Below are 18,265 nucleotides of genomic sequence, written 5' to 3' on the forward strand. Positions count from 1 at the left end.
AGGTGAGGGTGGGGATGTAAGTGTGAAGAGGGTAACACTGCCTGGGCACAGGACCAAGTCCTGCTGGGCCCCCAGGAAGACTGGGAGCAGCTGGGAATGTCCCTGATACCAGGGGTGCGAGGCTGGGTGTCTACCACCCAAGGCCCAGGGTTGCCTCTGGTGGGGCTCATTCCTGGCTCCTTCAGACAGCATGTGTCCCCACAGTGCCAGAATGTCCTCATGGAGGATTCAGAAAGCCACAGGGACCTGCCAGGGACATGTCCACGGTGACTTCTGGGGCTGGCCGAGGTGGGTTGCCCCGTTAAACTAAAGAGTCCTGGTTGGCAGTGCTGGGTGGCGCGGGGGTGGGTGCGGGGAGTCTAGCAGGAGGGCTGACAACGGCTTTGGCTTCCCAGGGTTTCCATCCCCCAGCACCCAGCTGAAGGCAAACTCCGTCCATTCTTTCCAAGCACAATCTGCCCCTGGCAATATTTCCAGAATCTTCTGCTGGGGAGACTCCTTCATGCCTCCAGGGCTTTATACACACCGTGCTCGCTGCTGTCCCTCCCTAACCCCAGCTGAACCAGTCCCCTCCCTCTGCTCCCCTGGGCACTTTAGCTACAAGTCCCAACCCGGAACCTTTTGTTTACAAGTGTCCTTCCTGCTTTAGTTTTCACTGCACCGCCTATCACCAGCCCAGGAAACACATGCAAGATCAACATGACACAGCCGTGGGCCGTCCGGCCTGCCCGCACCTCCCTCTTACCCCTTCTCGAAGGGGCAGCCTTGCTGTGGGAAAAGTGGTCAACTCAGTTTCAATAGCCCCGTGGTCTTGGGGGCGTGGACCGGTGCAGCCACTGTGGAAAGCAGTATGGCGGTTCCTCAAAAAATTAAAGATGGACCTGCCTTAAGACTCAGTGACCCCACTGCTGGGAATATAGCCTAAGGGTCCTAAAACCCCCATCGGAAAGACTACATGGACCCCTATGTTCATGGCAGTGTTAACCCCAATCGCCAAGATCTGGAAGCAGCCCCAGCGCCCATCGGCAGCTGAGTGGATGAAAAAGCTGCAGTACATGTACACCGTGGAATATCACTCGGCTGTCAAAAAGGAAGAAAATCTTACCCTTTGCCAAAACATGGATGGACTCAGAGAGCATTATGTTAAGTGAAATAAGCCAGTCAGGGAAAGACAAGTACCATGTGATCTCACTTATATGTGGACTCTAATGAACAAAATAAATTGACAAAAATAGAACCCAAGGCACGGGCAGGTGGAACAGACTGACAGATCTCAGCAGGGCGGGGGCTGGATAAAAGAAGGTGAAGGATTTAGCCAAAGGACATATACGCATGAACCGTGGATACGGACACCAGTGGGGTGAAGGCCAAGGGAGAGGGGGACAGACGGGGGACCATCTGTAATAGTGTAATAGTGTCCCCAATAATAGTGTAATAGTGTCCCCATCTGTAATAGGTGGGGGTCTGAGGCCAGCTATTACAGATGTAATAGTGTCCCCAATAAAAAAATAACCCTGAGGCCTTGAAAATGATAACATCTAATTCTCTAAAACAATCTGGGAAGCTCAGACCATGTCTCGTGTGGGTATCGGTGTTTTTGTTTTCATTTTACACGGTGGGGAGACCGTCCTCCTATTAGTTAGTGGGTTTCGGATGCACCCTCGGTTCATTTGAGTCCCCTGGAGCAGGGCTTGGCTGGTGCTGCCCAGCTCCAGAGACAGGCTGGTCCTGGCAGCGGTCCCTGGGAACTTGCTGTACTTCAGGAGCTTGGAAATGTTTCCTTTCTCCAGCTGGCCCCTCTCACTCCAAGGGCTTTCTCTTGGGGAAGCCCAGGGGGCTCAGCCAAGGCTCCGGGACAATCTGGTGGTTGCCAGAACTCCTTAGGCAACCCCAAGGACACGCCAATCTTTCAACTGCTCTGTGACCCTGGTTTTAAGGACAAGGTACAGGGACTTGGCCCCCACATGCCCTTGAGGGTGGCTCTGACAGTCACTGATTACATTTCTATCCCAAGAAGTTGAGAAGCATGTTGTTCCTGAATGGCAGGCTTGGTCACGGGTCACAAGTCCTGAGTGAGGTGTGAACCTAGGAAGTGATATGAGTGGGTGCCGCCACCCCAGCGCCAGCTCCCCGGGAGGGCTGGAGGCGGGGGGTACCTATCCCGTGGAGACAGCCCCTGGTAATTTTTTTTTAATGGCCTCAGATTTGACACCAGGAACCATATCAACAACAAGGACCCAAGCAAAGAAAAAACAATTAATCAGTTACACTCAGTTGCACCTTTTATGGTACATCTGGCTGGCTGGATTTTTTTTTTTTAGAATAAGGATCGTTAAACTGCAGCCTGTAGGCCTGTTTTTGTACAGCCTGGGAGCTTAGAGTGTTTTTCACATTTTTAAGTAACTGGGGGGAAAGCAGGAGGAGAGTAATATGTCGTGACATGTGAAAAGTATAGGAATTCAAACTCCTGTGTTGTTAGATAAAGTTTTATTGGAACGCACCCAGGCCCGGGTATTGACAGATTCCCAGGAGCAGTTTCCCTGCAGAGGCTGAGACGGAAGGCTGCAAAGCTGAAAGTTGTTACTGTTTCACAGAACGATCCTGGAGCCCTGAGTTGCCCTGAGTTAGAGTATCGGTGATAAAGACGCTAATGATGTTGCTCATCTGTGGCCCCTGGCAACACGGCAGCGCAGACACATCTGGTGAATGAATGAATGGAGTGAACAAACACAGTCATTGGGTCTCACACAGAGGCTGAAATGCCACTGTGTGCCCGACCCAGGCTGCACCAGTGCCTGGCAGAGGACGGGAGGTCAGGGCCCCTGCAGACCCTTGCGCAGCGAGGGCTGGGCCCACAGGATGAGTCTCACAGCTTCAGGAAACCACCGCCCCCCCCCCCCCCCCCCCCGCCAGCCACCAAACCAGATCTGCTCAGGAGCTGTCCTGGTATCACACCTGTCTTGGGGTCAAACGTCATTCATTCCCTGCACTCAGAGTTGGGACCATTAGTTACCTAAGGTCTCAGTCAGTGACGAGGGCTGCTCTAACCAAGGACCACAGACTGGGTGGCTTAAACCACAGACATTGCTTTTCTCACTGTCTTGGAGGCTGGTAGTCCAAGGTCAAGGTGCTGGAAGGTTTAGCTTTTCCCGAGGCCTCCCAGGGCTGGCCCTGTGTGTGTGTGCATCCGCGGGGTCTGTCCTTCTCCTACGACTGCTGCATTCGAGCCCACCCATCTGATCGACTTTAACCTTCACCACCGCTTTCAAGGCCCTTCGTCCAAGCAGTGCCGTTCGGAGGTGCTAGGAGTTAGGACTTGAACATGAATTTTGAAGGAACCCAGTTCAGTCCATAATGATTTTCTTTAGATCACAGTGCGTGTGCTCTGGGGCCCTGTCCTTGGGCACAGAAGACAAATTTGTTAGCAGGCATTCATGCCGCCCTCCACTCTTGTCCCCCCCCCCCCCCCCCCGCACCCCACCCTGTGGAGGTCCATCCTGAAGAACTTCTGAGGCCCAGATATCGGGACGGGATCTTGGAACTTCTGGCTCCCCGGTCACTGCTGCTGTGCCGTCCTCGCTGCCCTCTTCTCGATGAGGCTGGGAATACCCAACTCGGCCCCAGATTCTGAGTCTGTCCCCCCACATGCACCCCAGCCCCCCGAGGACGCAGGCCAGCCCTCAGTCTGCCCTTCCCTGCCTGCCACTCCTGAAGTCCCCACCCCACCCCCACTTCAGAATATTCAACTCTTTTTGGAGACAAAACAAAACAAAACAAACCCCGTCTGAACTTCCCAGAGCCCACAATTCCTGAGCATCCAGCCTCAAAGCCCAGGCAGCACACGTTCAGGTGGGAAAGGAAGGGAGTGAGAAAGAGCTTTGCTTTCTTTTGTCCCAGAGCAGAGACACAAAATACTCATTCTTCCTCTGTAGCTTTAGTAGGTGACACGCCCCGCCCAGCCATGGCCTCTGCAAACCTCCCCTCAGTGCACATCCCCAGCCCCCCACCTGCCACGTGTCCCTAAAGCGGACAGCTTGGCCTCACAGAGAAAACAGATGACGGGGCTGCTGGCCTCAGACCCGTGGCCGCCTGCCAGGAGCATGAACACCGCCTGGCCTCCCCTCCCTTCCCCTGCGGCGGAGGGGTCCCCACCCCCTCCAGCCATGGTCCCCTCCCCTACATTTTGGTTTTGTTTAAATTAACCTCTTAATTTCAGGATTGTTTAGGTGGACAGAAAACTCGCAAAGACAGTACGGGAAGTCCCTGTGGCGCCCCCTCCCCAGTTTCTCCCAGTGACGACACCCTACATGACTGTGGTTCATGTGTCACAATTAATGAACCAGTGCTGGTGCGCTGTTATTAACGAACGTCCACGCTTCATTCAGGCCTCCTTCGTTTGTCCCTAACGGCCTTGCCCTGCTCCAGCATGACGACTGGACACCACATGAGGTCCAGTCGTCCTGTCTCCGTAGCTCCTCTGGGCTGTGATAGTCCCTTAGGCAGTTCCTGCTTTTGATGACCTTGACTGCTTTGAGGGCCAGTGATCGGGTATCTCGTCGTGTCCATTTGGATGTGTCTGGTGTGTTTTTCATGATTAGACTGAACTTGTGTGTTTTGGGGGTGGGGGCAGGGAAGACCGGAGAGGGGAGCGGGCGGTTCTAATCCTACCCCATCAGGGGCGACCCACCACTGCCGATGTTGGCCTTGGCCCCCCGGCTGAGGTGGTGCTTGCCCGGCATCTCCACTGTCAGGGTCCTCTTTATCCCCTTGCACAGTGTGTGTGGGGGGTGACGCTTCAGCCCCTTGGGGGTCAGTGTCTACACTGCTGCTTTAGAATTCTCCCCCACTCAATCACCTCTTCCATTATTTATTTGTACCCGGAGAGACACGTGGATATTTACTTTGTGCTTTGCATTGTTACCCAACGCGGCATTACCTGTCTCGTTGCCCAACCCGTCCTGCTGTGGCCCCTGGGAGCCCTGCTGGTGGTTTGGTGCCCCTTTGGCATAGCCCCAGAGTTGAGTGATTTTTTTTTTTTAAGATTTTATTCATCTACTTTTTAGAGAGAGGGGGAGGGAGGGGGAAAGAAAGAGAGAGAAACATCAATGTGTGGTTGTCTCTTGCATGATCCCCGCTGGGGACTTGGCCCACACCCCAGGCCTGTGCCCTAGACTGGGGACCAAACCGGCGACCTTTTGGTTCGAAGGCCCGTGCTCAATCCACTGAGCCACACCAGCCAGGGCCAGAGTTGAGTTTTAAGTGTCCTTTCTGTCTTTCCGAGATGCTTTGGGCTCCTCCGATCTGTTCCCTATGCCGCCTCGCACCAGCCTTTTCTCCCCGGAGCCTCGAGTCCTGTGTGAGCAGAATGGGATGAACACCCCAGGTCTGGGTGAGGTGCGGCTCATTGTCGCTTGGGTGTCACCGCTTCTAGCCCTCTCAAGGGACAAAACTGGAAACGTATGGATGCCTACCTATGATTTCTGTATTCATCCATCTGTATTAAGCTAAACGTGAGTTCGTGCTGACGTCTCCGAGTCCACACCAGGACCACGCAATTCAATCTTGCCTTCCCTGCCCCCTCGCATACCTGCAACTCGCGACAGTGGGAATACCGGCTCCCTGCCCCCTATCACCCACCCAGCTGTCTGTTTAATTTTAGGACACAGCGGCTCAGGCCTGCCAGCCCAGCCCGTGCACCAGGGGAAACGACTTTCCCAGACAAATGCAGCACTTACGTATATTCCTTCTGTCTAAAGTTTTAAAGTCGCCACTTGTGCCTGGAGTTGCTCAGGGGACTCTGATAGCATTCTCCCTCCCCGACCTCCTTCCGGGAGGTGGCCACGCATCTGACGTGCAGTTAGATTCTTTGTCCCAGTGTGCAGTCTGTCCATGAAGGCTCACTCTGCGCTCGAAGCCCCAGCGCAGACTTCTGATGGCGCACACGGACAGTGTCACACGTGGCAGTTTCACTCTGTGCCCCCAAATGCCCCCTGCGTCACCTGTTCAGTCCTCCTCCCAGGCCTGGGCAGCCACCGATCTGCCTCCCCTCTTCCTTTTCTGCATTTTACCTGAACTTGACTTTCTCCACAGGCTCCTGCCCACCATCTTTTAAACACCTGCTCTCGGGGCGACTCGGGAACCTCCCACGACGGCGTCACAGGTCTTCTCCCTTCGTAGCCGAACTCGGTGTCTGTCCCCAGCCCGACTTCTCTCCTTGCCACTGAAGCGGCTCCTGCCAAAGTCCCCGCTGGCTTCCCTGCTGCTAAACACAGAGGGCCCTGCGCCCCTCTGTGACCACCGCCTGGTGCCAGAAGCCCGGGCCACCCTTCCATCTCTGCAGTGTCTCTCCCTGTGGCCCCGAGACTGCTGCGTGGTCGCCTCCCGGCCACACTTCCTCCAAAGATCAGCCTCTCAGGCCTCCACTGGAGCCTCGCTCCCCCAGGTGCTCCCAGCACAAGGGGACCCGGACCACCATGGTCTCTCGCTGCCTGCCGCGAGACCAGGGGTCGCCCCAAAGTGCGGAACAAAAAACAATAAAAATTCAAAAAATGTTTGCATCCAGAGATAAAAATGTTTTTAGAACATCCATCCACTGCCTGGCTATCTCCCGCATCCCACACTTGATCTTAGCCAAAAGGCTGGGAAGCGATCTCTGAGCACAGGCTTTCCTGCATGTGGCCTCCTGCTTCCTGGCCAGGACTCGCCCCCACTCCGTCACCATGCGGGCTGAGCTGTGATGAGCGGTGGAAGTGTTTCTGGAAGCCTTTTCTACATTCACTTAACATGCCCGGATTGCCAACGACCTGAAACCTGGCTTCTCCCCCGAACCCCCGCCGGGATCCCAGGCTGTGGCCTGAAGCCTCTGTGAGGTTCCCTGATGGGGGTGTGGTGGGGGCAAGAGTTGGAAGGGAAGTCCGAAGAGAAAGAAGCAATATTTGATGGACTGAGGTTAGATCTCTCACTTGGGCAAAACCATGTGGCTGTGACAGGCCCATGACTAGGCTGGCTGACACTTGACCTCCAGCCGCTCGGCGACGGCCCCAAAGGGGCTTGTCACCTGAGCCATCCTCCTGTCCCCCTCGAGATGTGTGTCGGTTCTCTTAAGGACATTTGTGCATTGTCTGGGTGGCAACTCCAAAGGAAGAGCAACAGCCCCAAAACTTGCTCCCACGAGTATTTATGAAAGCATCGTTCATAATGGCCAAACAGCATGAAAACCCAGATGTTCACCAAGGGACGAACAGATGAACCAAAAGTGGTTGGTCCCCGAGATGGCACATCGTTTTACCCAAGGACGTGCAGCGGCAGGGGTGGCCTCGGAAACCTCCACCTTCCACCTCGTGGAAGAAGCCAGACCCCAAAGCCAAACCCACATGATGGGTTTCACTTACACGAAATGTCCAGAATAGGCAAAACTGTAGAGCAGAAAGCAGATTCATGGTTGCCAGGGGTTGAGGGGAGTGAGGTAAGGGGTGAGGGCTAAGGGGCTTGGGTTATTTTGAGGGGGTAAAGATGTTTTATAACTGATCGAGGTGACAGTGGCCCCCTACTGGTGAGTTCAGTAAAAGCAGGGTGTGGGTGGATTGTATGGTATGTGAATTGGAGCTCAATAAAATTGTCACCAAGAAACAAACGAAATAGGCCCTTGCTGATTGCTTCAAGGCACTATTTGTTTATATCAGTGATTCTCACAAACGGGGGTGTCAGCGCGTGAATTTTCGGCTGACTCGGAGTTAGAGAGGTGCGTTCCTGACAGCCCCAGCCCACGGCTGACTCAGGACCAGCCCAGGTGACTTAATCACAGGGGCTGGGAACTGCATCCCTCGGAGAGTCGTGGGGTTCTGGAAGCTGAGCGAGCACCAAAAGGAAGTAGGTTGTGCCCAGAGCAAAAACGGTCGCCTTGCTCCATTTGAAGACATGAACTTGACTAGAACCTGGGACACTTCTGCGAGTGATGGCAGTCCTTTTAGCCCTGACTGCGGGACTGTGGCCTTGTCTCTGAGAGAGGCTGCTTTCTGATCAAACGCAGACCCAACGGCAGCCACCAAGCCCTCAGGAAACAGCAGCAAACAAACAGGCCAAGAAATCGATTCTGGAAGCTAATTGGAGTGGAGGGCTCACACGCAGGGTGACCCGTCCATCATGGGGGACAGACGGAGGGAGGGAGGCCAGGTGGGTTTGCAGAGCAGTGACAAAAAATGAGCTCCTGCTCAGATTCCAGCTCCACCTGCAGACCTTTGGGCTCCTTTGCAAAGCCTCAGCCCAGGCGTGGCGAGCCAGGCCGCTCGGTGGGTTTCCTGTGCCCGGTTCTCCCCGTCTGCTGCCAGGCAGAGAGTGTTAAAGCAGCCGGTTTACTCCGTTTTCACCAGCCACTCACTGGAGCATTAGGCCCTGGGTGGGGTTGAATGGTGACCCCTGCAAAAACATTGCCACCCAGACAGAAGCTGCGAATGTGACCTTGCCTGGGAAAAAGGCCTTTGCAGATGTGATGAAAGATCTCAAAAGGGGATCATCCTGGATTCTCCCCAGGGAGGGGGGCCCTAAATCCAGTGACTGGGGTCCTGAGAAGGGACAGAAGAGGAGAAAACACCACGCACAGAGAAGGGGCTGCATGAGGATGGGAGCAGAGGATGGGGTGATGCACCCACAAGCCCAGGGACACCTGGAGCCGCCAGAGGCTGGGGGAGGCGAGGAAGGGTTTTCTCCGAGAGCCTCTGGAGCGGGCACTGTCCTGCCAGCACCTTGATTTTGAACTTCTGGCCTCAGGAACTGCACGAGAAAACACTTCTGTTGCTTTAAGCCACTCGGGTGGTGGCCGTTCGTTACCACCGACCCAGGAAACGACCATGGTTCTCCCGACTCATCGGCACAACAGTTTTAAACGAAGTAAAGCAGCCTTTACCAGCGTGCCAGGGACTGTGTAGCTCAAGCATTAACGTACTTACACCACCTGACCCTTGGACTGACCTGCCAGGCAGACACTACGAGGGCCCCGTTTTGCCCTCTGGGGAGGGAGCGGTGGTGGGTTGGGTGGCTGGGTCAGGGCCTGCTGTGCCTGCGACTGGCTCCCCCAGTGCTCTTGCCCTTGGCTCCTTAATATTCTGAGCACCATGTCAGACACCCGGCCTCTGCCTGGTGGGTCCCCGAGAGCTTTGATTCTAGGCACCAGGTAGCACTGAGGGGCCTTAGGGGCCATGGGGACAATTAAAGGGTTAAAGCCAAGCTCTAAGTAGCCAGGCATGTAAATAATCCTGGGAGTGTCCTGTTGCCCTGCCCAGAAGGACCCCTCCTACAGCAGCTCCCAGCCTTGCCCCCTCCATCCCGGCCAGTATCCTCTTTAGAACAGGTGGTAATGAAAGGCCAGTGCTGGAAGCCACCCCGGAAGTCACTTCCTGCTGGTGTGGGCAAGACCCCCGTAGGCCTGTCGCTTCGTGTAGGGGGGAGTGATGGCAAGGTCGTGGAGGCTGGCTGGGTATAGACAGGGCCTGGAGAGAAGGGACAGTGGCCACGAACAGTGTACAAGGCGCTTCAGCTCTCTGAGACCCCCGCAGGGTGGGGACCCCTTGTCCCTGCACACGGCCAAAGCTTCTAAGGACAGATGACGCTTCTCCCCTAGGCCACCCTTCCCCTCTCGTTCTTGTGCCCCAGGAAAAAGAAGTATTGCTCATTACAAAATGTTTAGTAATAAGTAAACAGGTGTGGGTCCCCAGAGTGCAGGACCCTGAGGGACACCTACCTGTAAGGCAAAGTAACTCTAGCCCTGTGACCTGGCCCCCACAGGGAGCTGCTCACCTGTCAGGCCGGAGCAAGTGCACCTGGGGAAGTCACCTGAGCTGCCTCCCTCTGTCCACCCCCTTCCCTCCCAGCCCCCCAGTAAATAACAGCTCCCAGAGGCCATGCGGGGAGAGCCGCGGGCCTGGGGGCACGGACTGTACCGCAGGCTCTGCTCCTCGGAGCCAGGCCAGGCGCAGGGGTCACTTACAAGCCCTGGCAGCTGCCCCAGCCCCTGGATCAGACTGGTTTGTTTGAGTTTCCTGTGCCAAGTGACTTCTCTTCCCGGTGAGAATCAGAATCTGAACACAGCCAGGTAAACCCAGCATCAGATCCCTGGGTCAGTACCAGCTCGCCACCCCCTGTCAAGGCCTGGAAGTTTCCAGAGTCCGGTCTGCTTTCTACTTACCTCTTGGACAAATCCCTTGATGGAAGGAAATGCTGGGGTTGAGGAGATGTGGGGGGCGTGCCCCCAAGAGCACATGCCTAGAATCAGTCCTCGATCGTGGTTCTCAGTGAGGGGCACGTCAGAGCTTCACTGCTGGCAGATCCAAGCTCCCGGAGCCAAGGCCTTCAGAGGGCTGCTGCTGGGCTCCAGGCTCCGGGCTGCTGGGCTCTGGGCTGTGGGCTGTGGGCTGTGGGCTTCGGGCTGTGGGCTCAAGGCTGTGGGCTCAGGGCTCCGGGCTCAGGGCTGCAGGCTCAGGGCTCCAGGCTCCGGGCTGCTGGGCTCCGGGCTGTGGGCTTCTGGCTGTGGGCTCAGGGCTGTGGGCTCCGGGCTGCTGGGCTCCGGGCTGTGGGCTCCGGGCTTCGGGCTCAGGGCTGCGCTGGCTTCCATTGGCGCCAGGCCTTTCTGCTTCTGTGGCTCTCTTCCGCCATAAAAAAGAATATTAAAAGTTGTATTTTATAACTGCCTCGATGTAAAAACAAATATAATTTAGGCTGGGTTCATTATTATATATTATTAGCATATTTTTTTCTTCTGATTTTATAAAATAATTAAAACATTTCTGTGGGCTCCTAAAAGTATCAGGACCCTGGGCCTCCTGGGCCTGAAGGTGGAGCCCACCCTGATGCTGTGGGGGCCTCCCTCCCCTGCTGTTTTATTCTTTGATGGTTGCCTGCATCCGGCTTTACTGTGCAAAGCGATTTCCATGCAAAATTGTACTTTCTTTCTCCGCAACAGGCCCATGGGGTGGGGAGTCTTGTGACCCCACCCCGACACACAGATGTGGAAACGGAGGAATTAGATAACTCGTCCAAGGTCACACACAGCTGGGGCTGGACCCACAGCTCGTCACCCCCCGCAGCCCTGTGCTTCAATTCACCTCTGTGCTAGATGCCTCCTCACCCACGTTTGACTCTGAAATGTTTACATGCCCGCAGTTCATTGCGGAGCGGCACACGGCTGCCTGGAGGCCTCCATTAATCAGTAGCCACTTGCACCGGCCCAGCCGGCACTCTCTAGAGCAGAAAGTACGGTACAGAGGGAACCGGGGGCTGCGGCGGCACCTGGATCTGCGCTGGGCCCACCCCTACCCCCCCTACCTCCGGCCTCCTCCCCGCCCCCCCCCCAGCCTGTGCCATGAACAGTGCTCCCTTCGACGTGTGATGTGTCCAACCACATAGGGTGGCCCTGTCCAGGCCTCCAAAATGCTCCAGTGCCACTGTCAGCTTTCCAAGAATCTCTGATTAAATGGTGACAGCCAGTCCCGGGAGAAGGCGGGGGTGATGGAGTGTTCCCAGCAGGAAGGAGGGGGACAGTGGGGGGGCTCTCAGGCTGACGCTAGAGGGAGGGCTCCAGGGGGTGCACAGGAGCTGAGAGTGGAAGCCCAGGCTGCCAGGCGGGACACACAGAGTCCCATGGTAGCCACACAGGGACACTGGGGACCAGCACTGGGCTATCTCAGGGAGTTGCCCTTGGGGTCAGGACCATCCGGCATAGTGTGCACCAAAGACGGAGCTTGGAGCGTGTACCAACGGCTACAAAAGCAAAGATGAAAAGGCAATTAATTTTGCCTGGACAGAGGGACAACCAAGACAAGTTTCATGGCAGATGGAACATTTAAGCTGGGCTTCGCAGGATGAATAGGAGTTTCCTGTGCCAAGAAGCCAGGAAGGACAATTTAAAAGAAATGTGCAAGAAAAGGACGGGAGAGCTAGAGGCCTAAGACTGCGGTTCGCACAGGCGCTGTGCTGCCCCTGTGCTGTGCTGCCTCCCCCGGGTTACAGAGGTTGGCTCACGCACATCCCTCTCCCACTGCGCTGGACGCCCCTGAGGAACTCGGTCCAGGTTGCCTCGTATTCCAGAATTAGGTTCAGGGCCTGGCACAAAGGGGCTGCCAGTAAATGTCTACAGGATGAATGCACCACCTGATGGTTTGTTGCCCGTTGTAGCCAGAGTTTAAGGAGCTAGGAATGAATGGGGAGGTAAGAAGAGGCGAGGCTGACAAGCCCTGCTGGACACATTGTGTGGGCCTGGGGGTTCTGCCTCAGAGCCTGGGTTTCACCGTACAGGGCTGTCGGGTTAACAGAAGGCTGATCTGGACCTGCCTAGATCCCCTGCTCTGCTAAGGTTTGGGGTGGCTCCCAGCTCAACTGGGCAGGTCCTGGGAGCCGGCCCCTGAGTCAGCAGAGGAAGGAAGAGAAATGGGTCAGGCCTGCAGGCTGCACCTGCCTGCTTCACAGTGAGGGAAACAGTCCCACCGAGGGAGCTCTGCAGGTGGGAGGCCTGAGCCAGGAAGAGCCTCACCTTCTCCTGGGTCACTTTCGTTGGGGGAGTAGGGGCGTCAGCACATGGGATCCATCACCTGTCACAGGGCTAGGGTACCACAGCCAAGTGGTACTCATCCTGTACTGGGCTGGTCCAATATTTAAAAACATCAATTAGTATAGTCTATTACACCAATGGATTAAAGTCAGAAAACCACGTGATTGTATCCGTAGAGGCAGGAAAAGCATGTGATAAAATCTAACACGGATTCCAAATTAAAAACACGAACAAAAACTCTCAACAAACTAGATATAGAGGGGAAACCTCCTTACCTTGACAAAGAACATCTACAGAAAACCTGCAGCTAGCATCATACTTAATGGTGAGGAACTCCGAGCTTTTCCATCAGCATCAGGAACAAGGCAAAAGCATCCCATCTCATCATTCCTTTCCAACATCCTAGCTAATGCAATAAGAAAGGAAAAGGAAGCAAAAGGTGTACAGCTTGGGAAGAAAGAAATAAAACTATCTTTATTTGTAGACGACGTGACTGTTCACGAAGAAAATCTGAAAGAACTGATTAAAAAGTTAGTAAAAAAAATTACTGCTCCTGGAACTAATGAGTGATTTTAGCAAGGTTGCAGGATACAAAGTTAATATACAAAAGCCCATTGTTTTCCTGTATACGAGGAACAAACAAGTGGAAGTTGAAATAACAAACACATTACCATTTTTATTAACACCCCCCACTAACAAATGCTCAGGTATAAATCTAACCCAGGTCTGTATGAGAAATTACAAAACCCTGTTGAAAGAAATCAAAGAACTAAGTAATGGAGAGATGTCCATGCTCACGAATCGGAAGACTCAGTATTTGCAAACACATCTCTTCCCAACTTGATTTACAGATTCAACACGATCCCAGTCAAATCTCAGCAAGTTGTGTTGTGAATGTTGGAGAAGAACTGAGTTGGAGGACTGACGTTACCCGACTTCAAGACTTACTGTAGAGCTACAGAAATCAACATGGCATGACATAATCATGAGCACAAACAGATCAATGAAACAAAAGAGAGAGCCCGGATGTAGTCCCACTTGCAGTCCACTGACCTTCGACAGAGGAGCAGAGGGAGTCTCTTCCACAAACGATGCTGGAGTCTTGGGAGGGGAGCCCAGACGCAACTTACCCAGAGGAGAGGGACCACCCAGCCCTGGCTTTTCAATCACCCTGCCCCTCCGGCCCCCACCATAACCTTCTCCCAGGCTAACAAGGCCTGGGGACACGAGGATGACCTGGCAGGCCTGGCTGTGGGACAATTGTGGTTCTTTGCCTCCTTCTGCAGCCTCTCCTGGTCTCCCCAGAGGCCCTTTTCCTGGCAGCACCCGCTTCCCTTCCACTCCAGCTCACGTGCGGAACACGAATCTAGACACAGATCCCACACCTTCCAGCACATTGACTCAAAATAGATCATAGACCCAAGTGTCAAATGCAGAACAACTCATCTCTTAGAAGGTAACGTAGGAGAGAATCCAGATCACCTTATGTATGGAGATGACTTTGTAGGTAAAACACCAAAAACATCTGATCTATGAAAGAAAGAACCGATAAACCGGATTTCATTAAAATGAAAAATTCTGCCGTGAAAGACAGGGTCAAGTAAAAGAGAAGACAATTCAGATTGGGAAGAAAATCTTTGCAAAATATATATCTGATAAAGGACTGTCACTCAAAATATACGAAGAACTCTTAAAACTCGACGATAAGAAAATGAACGACCCAATAGAAAAATGGGCAGAAGACAGACACCTCCCCGAAGAAGATAAACAGCAAATAAGCACACGAAGGGATGTTCAGCATCACATGTCTTCAGGAGACTGCAAATTAAAGCTAGGAGACACCACTGCACCCCTACGGGAACAGCCAAGATCCGGGACTCTGACAACCCCGAAACCCAGGCGAGGACGTGGAGCGGAGGGATCGCACTTGCTGCTGGAGGGAGCGCAACGCAGGGCAGCCGCTTTGGGAGACAGTTTCACCCAAAACTAAACCTACTTTCACCATGTGACCCAGCGTCACACTTCCTGCTGTTTACCCAAAGGAGTTAAAAACACGTCCACACAAAAATCTGTTCTTATGGGCGCTTCATTCATAATTGCTAAACACAGAAGCGAGCATGATGGCCTTCCGCAGGGCAGTGGGTGGATGAACATTCAGACAGTGGAACACTGACTCAGAGCTAAAAAGAAATGAGCTATCGAGCCATGAAGAGGCTTGCAGGGAACTTATAAATGCATGTTGCTACGTGAAAGAAGCCAATCTGAAAAAGGCCACATACTGTGTGGTTGTCATACGGCCTTATGACATTCTGGAGAAGGCCAAACTGCAGAGACACTTTTTCAGTGGGGCGTGGGGGTTAGAGGGGAGGGCTGGATGGACAGGCAGAGCACCGGGAGCTTCGGGTCACACAATGTCCACACGCGCAGAACATCCAGCACCGAGAGTGAACTCCAGTGTGAGGTAAGCACCTGGGCGGTGACAGTGTCAGTGTGCGCTTACCCAGGGAAACAAAGGTCTCTCTCCGGGGTGATGTCGACAGTGGAGGAGGCTGTGTATGTGAGGGGGCAGGATATACGTGGGAAATTTCTACCTTCGGCTCAGTTTTGCTGTGAAACTAAAAATGCTCTAAAAAATAAAGTCCCGCCGCGAGCCCCCCAGCCCCCACCAGCCTCTGAGCTGGAGTGGAAGGGAAGCGGGTGCTGCCAGGAAAGGGGCCTCCGGGGAGACCAGGAGAGGCTGCAGAAGGAGGCAAAGAACCACAATTGTCCCACAGCCAGGCCTGCCAGGTCATCTTTGTGTCCCCAGGCCTCGTTAGCCGGGGAGAGGGTTATGGTGGGGGCAGGCAGGGCAGGGTGATTGAAAAGCCAGGGCTGGGTGGTACCCCTCCTCTGGGTAAATTGCATCTGGGTTCCCCTCCCACGCCTCCACTTTCCAGCTGGGAAATGTGGCAAACCATGTGCAAAACGGGGGTGGAAACTGCACCTCCCGCGGGTGCGGGTGAAGACTGCGGAGATGACACACCCTGGTAGAAGGCTCTGCGTGGACAGTGGAATGGGGTCACCAGGCGAGCTGTTAGCTCCCCGTGTTTCCTGCTCGCGCCGCCACGCCCCCTGGTGGCCGCAGCCCCTGCAGCTGCCTCCGCGGGGCTTTGCCACTACCCTTTACTAATAGAAAGTCCTCGAAGATGGCCATACTGAGTTTTCTCCCAGCCCTCTCTTTCCAGGGTCCTTGGCCACTACCCCCAAGACAGGATTGGTGGACGCTTCAGGGTCAGTATAGAGGATTGTGCTCCAAATCTCTTCATCAATCCACAACCAACTTTACCAGGGATGGAGATCCCTCCCCTACTTCCCCTGTGGTCCACTCAGTCCCTCTGCCCCTTGGGCTCTTCCAGGACACACCCGAAGAGGTGGAGGGAGCCCCCCAAAAGCCCACACCAGCCCAGGGCAGCCCACCCCACTAGGCCCAACTGCTAGAGTTAGGTATACAGAGAGGTCCTGCCTGGGACCCTCCGTCAAGGGGCAGGAAGTCCAGGGAAGGGCCCTGCTGCCTGGTTTGAAGGGAGGCGGAGCATCCCGACTTGTCAAGGTGATGCCAAGGAGAGTGAGTGGCAGGGCTTTACCCACCCCACCCCCTTGGCACCCCCAAGTAAGGGTGAAAAAACTGGCAAAGTATGGGCTTCAAATTCTCCAACTGATGGTTTAATTCATGAAAGAAATTAAGAGACAGGGATAATCTACCAGTGAAATAATTGATTGGCCATTAGGGGACATTCTAGATTCCACTTAAAGGACCTTATTAGGTAAGCCATTTGTGAGGATAAGGGATGGATCAGTCACGTCCCGCTGCATCATTCTTCGGGGCTGTACTGTGTGGCCAGTGGCACCTTTCACACCGATGTGCCCCCCTCCCTGGTCCCAGACTAGCTCAGCAGCCATCCCAGCCCTCGCTGAGGGAGCCCGGGGAGAGCCTGCACTCCCTACGCAGGCCTTTCCTAACCCTGGGGCATCCTGGGTGTGACTGCATTCTGGAGGACACTTGTGTGCTGACCTGCAGCTGAATGGCAACCAGCATATCCGTGTTTGTGGCTTTAGTCTGGACTGGAGCAGGTTGTGAAATCAGGGCATTTGAGCCATGTTTGCCTAAACTTCAAGAGGCCAAGGTGGCCCACTGTGACGTCCGAGTCGACCCACGGTGCTATTTTGTGGCACTGATGTTGCCTTGGAAGTAAAGGTGCTTCAGCCAGTGTGGCGGCCGTCCCTGAACAGCAGCGACCGGCATCCAAACTCAGGGCACCGAGCAGCTAAGAAGGTGGCCACAGGCTTCCAGCGCAGACTGTGGCCAAGCTCAGGAGTGAGTGGGATGAGAGGCACAGCTTGCTCAAACCTGGCCCACCTGCGCAAACCTGGCCCCACCTGTGCAAACCTGGGCCCACCTGTGCAAACCTGGGCCCACCTGCTCCTTGGGTTTCACACCACCTTCTTCATAGAGAGGAGCCTTCTCCTCCACAGGCTCAGAAATCTCAGGACGTGGATACAGTTTAGGTTCTGGTCAATTGAAAGAGTTAAACTGTGTAGCATTTTTCATTTCTCTCTGACTTTGTCTCAGGTGCCTTTTCTGTTTAAGAAATGGGTTTTCTATGATAAAAGGAACAGAGCCACAGGACAGCTGGGGGAAACTGGGACAGAAAAACAAATAAAACCTTTGTTATCTCCATCCACAAAATACTGTCGGTCGGCGTGTGGCTTCGTCTGCGCCATGCTCATTAACGTGGCTGTAACCCCAGACCACTTGTGACTTTAAATTATGTGTTAAGACAGAAAAACACTGAGAGAATAGATTGTAAGCATTCTTCCCACCCCCACACAAAAGCAACTACGGGAAGTGATGATGTGTTCATTGGCTTGATTGTAGTGATCATTTCACAACGAATATGTATCAAATCTTCATGCTGTACACTTGGAATCTACACAGTTCTTATCTGTCAGTCATACTTCAACAAAGCGGGGAAAAATAGAAAAGTAGGTTTCTTCAAGAAATGAACTGCAAGATGAACAGGGAACCTAGAAATAAAAGGAAATTTAAACGGCAGATTGACCACTTCCGCCAAGATGGAGGCATAGGTGGGGACGCCGTGCTTTCTCACACAACCAAGTTTAGAGACAACAAAATATTAGCAACAGAAAACACAGCCAGAACACAGAAAATTGAACTTTTCGGAAGTCCGATAACAACGAATTCTTTAGCCTGACCAGTAAGAGGGGTGAAACCAGCAGCTGGCAGAGCGGGGTTGCACAGGAAAACTCGGTCAGATGGACTCAAGCATGCGGATCCCAGACGTGGGGTTGCAAAGGGCCGACCCAGTGAGCAACCGGCAGATCTGGCGAGGGTGAAGGGCGGCGGGTTGACTGTGCTGGCGCATTCCTGCGCAGATAGACTGGCGACGGAGTGGGCAGTGAGACGGGACCGAGCGGGTCCCAGCGACAGGAGGCAGCAGAGACAGCTGACATTTCCTGGCTCTGACCCCGCCTCCACATACAGCATCACAACCCAGCGACCTGAGCGACCCTACCCTGGTGAACACCTAAGGCTTCGCTCTTCACCCAGTGGCAGCAGGAAGCAGGAGAGGGGGACGCCATTTCCCTACTTTGACCCCACCCCCACATACAGCCTCACAACCCATCGACCCCTGGAGGCCCCGCCCCGCCCCTAAGGCTCCTCTCCTC

The 18,265-nt window shown here is 54.2% G+C and overlaps 1 long non-coding RNA gene across 1 annotated transcript; it reads right to left on the reverse strand.

Moving 5' to 3' along the window:
• Positions 1 to 2,477: 2,477 nt before the first annotated feature.
• Positions 2,478 to 10,520, reverse strand: LOC119064159 (uncharacterized). The gene is made up of 3 exons (XR_008390640.1): positions 10,181 to 10,520; positions 4,688 to 5,352; positions 2,478 to 2,699 (listed from the first exon to the last, which is right to left on the reverse strand). It is a non-coding gene; the product is annotated as an uncharacterized LOC119064159 (long non-coding RNA).
• Positions 10,521 to 18,265: the final 7,745 nt, after the last annotated feature.

The sequence above is a fragment of the Artibeus jamaicensis genome, unplaced genomic scaffold (genome assembly GCF_021234435.1).
Source record: "Artibeus jamaicensis isolate MK-2021 breed Jamaican fruit bat unplaced genomic scaffold, CSHL_Jam_final scaffold_847, whole genome shotgun sequence".
Lineage (NCBI taxonomy): Eukaryota > Metazoa > Chordata > Mammalia > Chiroptera > Phyllostomidae > Artibeus > Artibeus jamaicensis.